Below are 10138 nucleotides of genomic sequence, written 5' to 3'. Positions count from 1 at the left end.
GACGCTGATGGTAGTGTTACTATCTACAAAGCTCGAATTGTCGCAAAAGGTTTTCGACAAGTTCAAGGTGTTGACTACGATGAGATTTTCTCACTCGTATCGATGCTTAAGTCTGTCCGAATCATGTTAGCAATTGCCGCATTTTATGAAATCTGGCAAATGGATATCAAAACTGCATTCCTTAATGGATTTATTAAAGAAGAGTTGTATATGCTGCAACCAGAAGGTTTTGTCAATCCTAAAGGTGCTAACAAAATGTGCAAGCTCCAGTGATCCATCTATGGACTGGTGCAAGCATCTCGGAGTTGGAATATACACTTGGATGAGTTGATCAAAGCATATAGTTTTATACAGACTTGCAGTGAAGCCTGTATTTACAAGAAAGTGAGTGGGAGCACTACAGCCTTTCTGATAAGTATATGTGAATGACATATTGTTGATCGGAAATGATGTAGAATTTTCTGAAAAGCATAAAGGAGTGTTTGAAAGGAGTTTTACAAAGAAAGACCTCTGTGAAGCTGCTTACATATTGGGCATCAAGATCTATAGAGGTAGATCAAGATGCTTGATAAGACTTTCGATGAGTACATACCTTGATAAGAGTTTGAAGGAGTTCAAAAATGGATCAGTCAAGGAAGGAGTTCTTGACTGAGTTGTAAGGTATGAAGTTGAGTAAGACTCAAAACCCGACCATGGCAGAAGATAGAGAGAGAATGAAAGTCATTCCCTATGCCTCAGTCATAGGTTCTATAAAGTATGCCATGCTGTATACCAGAAATATTGTGTGCCTTGCCATGAGTTTGGCAATGGGGCACAACAGTGATCCAGGAGTAGATCACTGGACAGCGGTCAAAATTATCCTAAGGTACCTAAAGAGGACTAAGGAAATGTTTCTCGGTTATGGAGGTGATAAAGAGTTTATCGTAAAGAGTTACGTCAATGCAAGCTTTGACATTGATCTAGATGACTCTAAGTCTCAAATCTAGATCCGTATTGAACGTGGGAGCAGTTAGCTAGAGTAGCTCCATGCAGAGCATTGTAGACATAGAAATTTGCAAAATACATACAGATCTGAATGTGGCAGACCCGTTGACTAAAACTTCTCTCACAAGCAAAACATGATCACACCTTAGTACTCTATGGGAGTTAATCACATAGCGATGTGAACTAGATTATTGACTCTAGTAAAACCCTTTGGGTGTTGGTCACATGGCAATGTGAACTATGGGTGTTAATCACATAAAGATGTGAACTATTGGTGTTAAATCACATGGCGATGTGAACTAGATTATTGACTCTAGTGCAAGTGTGAGACTGAAGGAAATATGCCCTAGAGGCAATAATAAAGTTGTTATTTTATATTTCGTTATATCATGATAAGTGTTTATTATTCATACTAGAATTGTATTAATCGGAAATTTGATACATGTGTGGAAACATAGACAAAACACTGTGTCCCTAGCAAGCCTCTACTAGACTAGCTCGTTAATTAAAGATGGTTAAGTTTCCTAACCATAGACATGTGTTGTCATTTGATGAACGGGATCACATCATTAGGAGAATGGTGTGATGGACAAGACCCACCCGTTAGCATATCATATTGATCGTTCAGTTTTATTGCTATTGCTTTCTTCATGTCAAATACATATTCCTTCGAATATGAGATTATGCAACTCCCGGATACTGGAGGAATGCGTTGTATGCTATCAAACGTCACAACATAACTGGGTGATTATAAAGATGCTCTACAGGTATCTCCGAAGGTGTTTGTTGGGTCGGGATAGATCGAGATTAGGATTTGTCACTCCGAGTATCAGAGAGGTATCTCTGGGCCCTCTCGGTAATGCACATCATAAGAAGCCTTGCAAGAAAAGTGACTAATAAGTTAGTTGTGGGATGATGCATTACAGAACGAGTAAAGAGACATGCCGGTAACAAGATTGGACTAGGTACGAAGATACCGACGATCGAATCTCGGGCAAGTAACATACGAATGACAAAGGGAATAACATATGTTGTCATCACGGTACGACCGATAAAGATCTTCATAGAATATGTAGGAACCAATATGAGCATCCAGGTTCCGCTGTTGGTTATTAACCGGAGAGGTGTCTCGGTCATGTCTAAATAGTTCTCGAACCCGTAGGGTCGCACGCTTAACGTTCAATGACGATTTTGTATTATATGAGTTATGTGATTTGGTGACCGAATGTTGTTTAGAGTCCCGGATGAGATAACAGACGTGACGAGGAGTCTCGAAATGGTCGAGAGGTAAAGATTGATATATAGGACGATAGTATTCGGACACCGGAAGTGTTCCGGAGGGTATTGGGTACATATCGGGTCATTGGAAGGGGTTCCGGGCAGCCCAGGCAAAAGATATGGGCCTTATGGGCCAAGAGGGGAAACGCACCAGCCACAAGGGGCTGGTGCGCCCCCCATATGGGCCAGCCTAAGTGGAGAAATGAAAAGGGGAGGAGGAAAGGAAATAGAGGGAATAGGATTCCCCCTTCCTTCCCCCTGTCCCCTCTTTCCTTCCCCCCCTCCGGAAATAAGGAAAGGAGGAGGCCGAAATGGAGGAGGCCCCCAAGTAGGATTCCTCCTACTTGGAGCGCCCCAAGGCTGCTCCCCTCCCCCTCTCACCTATATATATATGGGGAGGGGGCGCCTCGAACACACACCAACAATTGTTAGCCGTGTGCGGTGCCCCCCTCCACAGTTTACGCCTCCGGTCATATCTTCGTAGTGCTTAGGCGAAGCCCTGTGCGGATCACTTTACCATCAGCGTCACCATGCCATCATGCTGACGGAACTCTCCCTCGTCACTTTGCCGGAGCAAGAGTTCGAGGGACGTCATCGAGCTGAACGTGTGCAAAACTCGGAGGTGCCGTATGTTCGGTGCTTGATCGCTCGGAACGAGAAGAAGTTCGACTACATCAACCGCGTTGTCAAACGCTTCTGCTTTCGGTCTACGAGGGTACATGGACACACTCGCCCCCTCTCGTTGCTATGCATCTCCTAGATAGATCTTGCGTGAGCGCAGGAATTTTTTTGAAATTGCATGCTACGTTTCCCAACAAAGTGTTCTCCCTGAGTATGCACCGTTGCGGCAGTTCGTGGTGCTGAGACACCACGTGATCATTGGGTGTGATAAGCTCTACGTTCACATACAACGGGTGCAAGACAGCTTTGCACATGCGGAATACTCAGGTTAAACTTGACGAGCCTAGCATGTACAGACATGGCCTCAGAACACTGGAGACCGAAAGGTCGAGCGTGAATCATATAGTAGATATGATCAACATAGAGATGTTCACCATTGAAAGCTACTCCATCTCACGTGATGATCGGACATGGTTTAGTTGATTTGGTTCACGTGATCATTGAGATGAATCAAGGGATGTCTATGTAAGTGGGAGTTCTTAAGTAATATGATTAATTGAACTTAATTTATCATGAACTTAGTCCTGATAGTTTTTGCATATCTATGTTGCAGATCAATGGCCCGTGCTACCGTTCCCTTTAATTTTAATGCGTTCCTAGAGAAAGCTAAGTTGAAAGATGATCGTAGCAACTACACGGACTGGGTCCGTAACTTGTGGGTTATCCTCATTGCTGCACATAAGAATTATGTCCTTGATGCACCGCTAGGTGAAAGGCCTACTGCAGGAGTAGATGCTGATGTTATGAACGTCTGGCAAGCTCGATCTGATGACTACTCGATAGTTCAGTGTGCCATGCTTTACGGCTTAGAATCGGGACTTCAAAGACATTTTGAACGTCATGGAGCATATGAGATGTTCCAGGAGTTGAAGTTAATATTTCAAGCAAATGCCCAAGTTGAGAGATATGAAGTCTCCAACAAGTTCTATAGCTGCAAGATGGAGGAGAACAGTTCTGTCAGTGAACAAATACTCAGAATGTCTGGGTATCATAACCACTTGACTCAGCTGGGAGTTAATCTTCCAGATGATTGTGTTATTGACAGAGTTCTTCAATCACTGCCAGCAAGCTATAAAGGCTTCGTGGTGAACTATAATATGCAAGGGATGGAAAAGACTATTCTCGAGCTCTTCGCAATGCTCAAAGCTGCGGAGGTAGAAATCAAGAAGGAGCATCAAGTGTTGATGGTTAACAAGACCACTAATTTCAAGAAAAAGGGCAAAGGAAAGAAGGGGAACTTCAAGAAGAATGGCAAGCAAGTTTCCACTCCCGGGAAGAAGCCCAAGTTTGGACCTAAGCCTAAAACTGAGTGCTTCTACTGCAAAGGGATTGGTCACTGGAAGAGGAACTACCCCAAGTATTTGGCGGATAAGAAGGATGGCAAAGTGAACAAAGGTATATTTGATATACATGTTATTGATGCTCGTAGTAGTGCCTGGGTATTTGATACCGGTTCGGTTGCTCATATTTGTAAGTCGAAATAGGGACTACAGATTAAACGAAGATTGGCTAAGGACGAGGTGACGATGCGCGTCGGGAATGGTTCCAAGGTCGATGTGATCGCCGTCGGCATGCTACCTCTACATCTACCTTCGGGATTAGTTTTAGACCTGAATAATTGTTATTTGGTGCCAGCGTTGAGCATGCACATTATATCTGGATCTTGTTTAATGCGAGACGGTTATTCATTTAAATCGGAGAATAATGGTTGTTCTATTTATATGAGTAATGTCTTTGATGGTCATGCACCCTTGAAGAGTGGTCTATTTTTGTTGAATGTCGATCGTGGTGATACACATATTCATAATATTGATGCCAAAAGATGCAAAGTTGATAATGATAGGGCAACATATTTGCGGCACTGCCGTTTAGGTCATATTGGTGTAAAGCGCATGAAGAAACTCCATGCGGATGGAATTTTGGAATCATTTGATGCTTGCGAACCATGCCTCATGGGAAAGATGACTAAAACTCCGTTCTCTGGAACAATGGAGCGAGCTACTGACTTATTGGAAATACTACATACCAATGTATGCGGTCCAATGAGTGTTGAGGCTCGCGACGGGTATCGTTATTTTCTGACCTTCACAGACGATTTGAGCAGATATGGGTATATCTACCTAATGAAACACAAGTCTGAAACATTTGAAAAGTTCAAAGAATTTCAGAGTGAAGTGGAGAATCATCGTAACAAGAAAATAAAGTTTCTATGATCTGATCATGGAGGCGAATATTTGAGTTATGAGTTTGGCCTTCATTTAAAACAATGTGGAATAGTTTCACAAATCACGCCACCTGGAACACCACAGCGTAATGGTGTGTCCGAACGTCGTAACTGTGCTTTATTAGATATGGTGCGATCTATGATGTCTCTTACCGATTTACCACTATCGTTTTGGGGTTATGCATTAGAGACAGCTGCATTCACTTTAAATAGGGCACCGTCTAAATCCGTTGAGATGACACCGTATGAACTGTGGTATGGCAAGAAACCTAAGCTGTCATTTCTTAAAGTTTGGGGTTGCGATGCTTATGTGAAAAAGCTTCAGCCTGATAAGCTTGAACCCAAATCGGAGAAGTGCGTCTTCATAGGATACCCAAAAGAGACTGTTGGGTACACCTTCTATCACAGATCCGAAGGCAAGATCTTTGTTGCTAAGCATGGTTCCTTTCTAGAGAAGGAGTTTCTCTCGAAAGAAGTGAGTGGGAGGAAAGTAGAACTTGATGAGGTAATAGTACCTTCTCTCGAATTGGAAAGTAGCTCATCACAGGAAACTGTTCCTGTGATGCCTACACCAAATAGTGAGGAAACTAATGATAATGATCATGAAACTTCAGATCAAGTTACTACCGAACCTCGTAGGTCAACTAGAGCATTTTCCGCACCAGAGTGGTACGGTAATCCTGTTCTGGAAGTCATGTTAGTAGTCCATAACGAACCTACGAACTATGAGGAAGCAATGATGAGACCAGATTCCGCAAAATGGCTTGAGGCCATGAAATCTGAGATGGGATCCATGTATGAGAACAAAGTATGGACTTTGGTTGACTTGCCCGATGATCGGCAAGCCATAGAGAATAAATGGATCTTCAAGAAGAAGACTGACGCTGATGGTAATGTTACTGTCTATAAAGCTCGACTTGTCGCGAAAGGTTTTTGACAAGTTCAAGGAGTTGACTACAATGAGACCTTCTCACCCGTACCGATGCTTAAGTCTGTTTGAATCATGTTAGCAATTGCCACATTTATGATCATGAAATCTGGCAAATGGACGTCAAAACTGCATTCCTTATTGGATTTCTTAAAGAAGAGTTGTATATGATGCAACCAGAAGGTTTTGTCGATCCTAAAGGTGCTAACAAAGTGTGCAAGCTCCAGCGATCTATTTATGGACTGGTGCAAGCATCTCGGAGTTGGAATATACACTTTGATGAGGTGATCAAAGCATATGGTTTTATACAGACTTTTGGAGAATCCTGTATTTACAAGAAAGTGAGTGGGAGCTCTGTGGCATTTCTAATATTATATGTGGATGACATGTTGTTGATTGGAAATGATATAGAATTTCTGGATAGCATAAAAGGATACTTGGATAAAAGTTTTTCAATGAAAGACCTCGGTGAAGCTGCTTATATATTGGGCATCAAGATCTATAGAGATAGATCAAGACGCTTAATTGGACTTTCACAAAGCACATACCTTGATAAAGTTTTGAAGAAGTTCAAAATGGATCGGTCAAAGAATAGGTTCTTTCCTTTATTACAAGGTGTGAAGTTGAGTTAGACTCAATGCCCAACCACTGTAGAAGATAGAGAGAAAATGAAAGTCATACCCTATGCCTCAGCCATAGGTTCTATCATGTATGCTATGCTGTGTACCAGACCTGATGTGCGCCTTGCTATAAGTCTAGCAGGGAGGTACCAAAGTAATCCAGAAGTGGATCACTGGACAGCGGTCAAGAACATCCTGAAGTACCTGAAAAGGACTAAGGATATGTTTCGTGTTTATGGAGGTAACAAAGAGCTCGTCGTAAATGTTTACGTCGATGCTAGCTTTGACACTGATCCGGATGACTCTAAGTCACAAACCGGATACGTATTTATATTGAATGGTGGAGCTGTCAGTTGGTGCAGTTCCAAGCAAAGTGTTATGGCGGGATCTACGTGTGAAGCGGAGTACATAGCTGCTTCGGAAGCAGCGAATGAAGGAGTCTGGATGAAGGAGTTCATATCCGATCTAGGTGTAATACCTAGTGCATCGGGTCTGAACGTGCAACTATCCCTGGGTGGTTTTGGTAATTACTAACAACATATAGCTCATTGAACCAACACTCTTTCAAGATATCATTTCAGAAAGTTCAATGATTGGCATGGCATGGATTAGGAATGTGGACCCCTCAAAATGCTAAGGACACATATTGGCTCAAGCTCAAGACTCTACATTTTCATTTTAGTGATCCAACATCACATTGAGTCCATAGGAAAAACCAATACTATTAAAAGGGGATGAGGTGTTGCTTAATGGCTTACTTGCTCAAAATGCTTAGTGGTATGCTCCAAAAACCCTCAACCACTTTCTCATATCCACATATGTCCCAAACCAAAAGTCAAACTCGGCCGTACTGATTTGATCTATCCGGCGCCACCGAGTTCTCTTGACATAGCCACTGCCAGAAACCCTAGTCACTTCGGTCTCACCGATAGGGATCTCGATCTCACCGAGATGGGATTGCAAACTCTCTATTTCCCTTCGTAACGTTTCAGTCTAACCGCGATGAGCGATCGATCCGACCGAGTTCGCAATGCAAACTCTCTGTTTCCCCTTCGTAACATTTCGGTCTCACCGAAATGAGCGATTCGGTCCCACTGAGTTTGCCTCACCAACTCTCTGGTTAGCTTATTACCAAAGTTGGTCCAACCGAGTTTGTGTAATCGGTCTCACCGAGATTACGTTATGCCCTAACCCTAATGAAATCGGTCCCACCGAGTTAGCATGTCGGTCCCACCAAAAAGCCTAACGTTCACATTTTGAACTGAATCGGTCTAACCGAGTTTTCTGGTTCGGCCCCACCGAGTTTGGAGAATTGTGTGTAACGGTTAGATTTTGTGTGGAGGCTATATATACCCCTCCACCCACTCTTCATTCGTGAGGAGAGCCATCAAAACGTGCCTACACTTCCAGCATACATTTTTTGAGAGAGAACCACCTACTCATGTGTTGAGACCAAGATATTCCATTCCAACCACAAGAATCTTCATCTCTAGCCTTCGCCAAGTTGCTTTCCACTCAAATCATCTTTCCACCAAATCCAAATCTGTGAGAGAGAGAGTTGAGTGTTGGGGAGACTATCATTTGAAGCATAAGAGAGCAAGGAGCTCATCATCAACTCAGCATCTATTACCTTTTGGAGAGTGGTGTCTCCTAGATTGGTTAGGTGTCACTTGGGAGCCTCCGACAAGATTGTGGAGTTGAACCAAGGAGTTTGTACGGGCAAGGAGATCGCCTACTTCGTGAAGATCTACCCTAGTGAGGCAAGTCCTTCGTGGGCAATGGCCATGGTGGGATAGACAAGGTTGCTTCTTCGTGGAACCTTCGTGGGTGGAGCCCTCCGTGGACTCGCGCAATCGTTACCCTTTGTGGGTTGAAGTCTCCATCAACGTGGATGTACGATAGCACCACCTATCGGAACCATGGAAAAAATCTCCGCGTCTACATTGCGTTTGCTCCCTCCAAACTCATCCATTTACCTTCATGTGCAATGTTTTACATTCCGCTGCTATACTCTTAGACTTGCATGTGTAGGTTGATTGATTGACTTGTGCTAAGTTGCTAAAATCTGCCAAGACTTAAAATTGGGAAAAGGCTAGATTTTTATTTGGTCAAGTAGTCTAATCACCCCCCTCTAGACATACTATCGATCCTACAAGTGGTATCAGAGCTTTGGTCTCCATTTGCCTTGATTTCCATAGCTTTTGGTGATCATAGCCTTGGTTTCACAACCTTGGAGAGTATGGCGTCTAGCGAGGGAAATTACCACCATGGAGGTCCTTACTTTGATGGTACTAATTTTGCTAGTTGGAAGTATAAGATGAAAATGCATATTCTTGAACATAACCCCGACGTTTGAGCTATTGTGTGTATTGGCTTGCAAGGTGAATTCTTTGATGGGAGAGAACCGAACCGTGAAGCTACCGCGAAAGAGTTGAAGATGCTGCAATACAATGCTCAAGCTTGCGATATCCTCTTCAACGGATTGTGCCCCGAAGAATTCAACAAAATCAGCCATCTTGAGAATGCAAAGGAAATTTGGGATACTTTGATTGATATGCATGAGGGTACCGACTCCGTCAAGGAATCCAAGTTGGATGTGCTTCAAAGTCAACTTGACAAGTTCAAAATGAAGGATGGTGAAGGTGTCGCTGAAATGTACTCTAGGCTTGCTCTCATCACAAATGAGATTTGCTGGTTTAGGAAGTGAAGGAATGACCGATAGATTCATCATCAAGAAGATCCTAAGAGCCTTGGATGGAAAATATGATACCGTGTGCACATTGATCCAAATGATGCCAAATTACAAAGATCTCAAGCCCGCGGAAGTCATTGGAAGAATTATTACTCATGAGATGTCACTCAAGGATAAGGAAGAGCTTCACAACAAGTCAAGTGGTGCATACAAAGCCTCATGTGATGCTCCTACATCATCAAGTGAGAAACAATCCTTCAACGAGGAATTGAGCCTAATGGTGAAGAACTTCAACAAGTTCTACAAGAGTAGAAGTAAGGAAAGAAGTTCCAAGTCAAGGTCCTACAATGACAAAAAATCTTCGAGTCATGAGTGTAATTGCTATAATTGTGGAAGACCCAGACACTACTCCAATGAGTGTACGGCTCCCTACAAAAGAAGAGAAGATTCACCCAAAAGGAGAAGTAGAAGAGAAGAATCACCACCAAGAGAGAGAAGGAGTAGAGATGATTTTTATGAAGGAAGAACCTCTCAGAGAAGCAAGGATTCAGAAAGGAAGGAAAAATCATCAAAGCTCATGTTGGTGAATGGGTATCCGGCTCCGACTCCGACCATCACTCCGAAAGAAGTTATCACTCTGACTCCGAATATACTCAAGATGAAGGTGTTGCCGGTCTAGCACTTGTGTCAACCAATTCCTACGACATATTTGACTCACCAAATGAAGCATT

This window comes from Aegilops tauschii, chromosome 2 (assembly GCF_002575655.3).
Source record: "Aegilops tauschii subsp. strangulata cultivar AL8/78 chromosome 2, Aet v6.0, whole genome shotgun sequence".
Classification (NCBI taxonomy): Eukaryota; Viridiplantae; Streptophyta; class Magnoliopsida; order Poales; family Poaceae; genus Aegilops; species Aegilops tauschii.
This window is presented reverse-complemented; position numbering follows the sequence as displayed.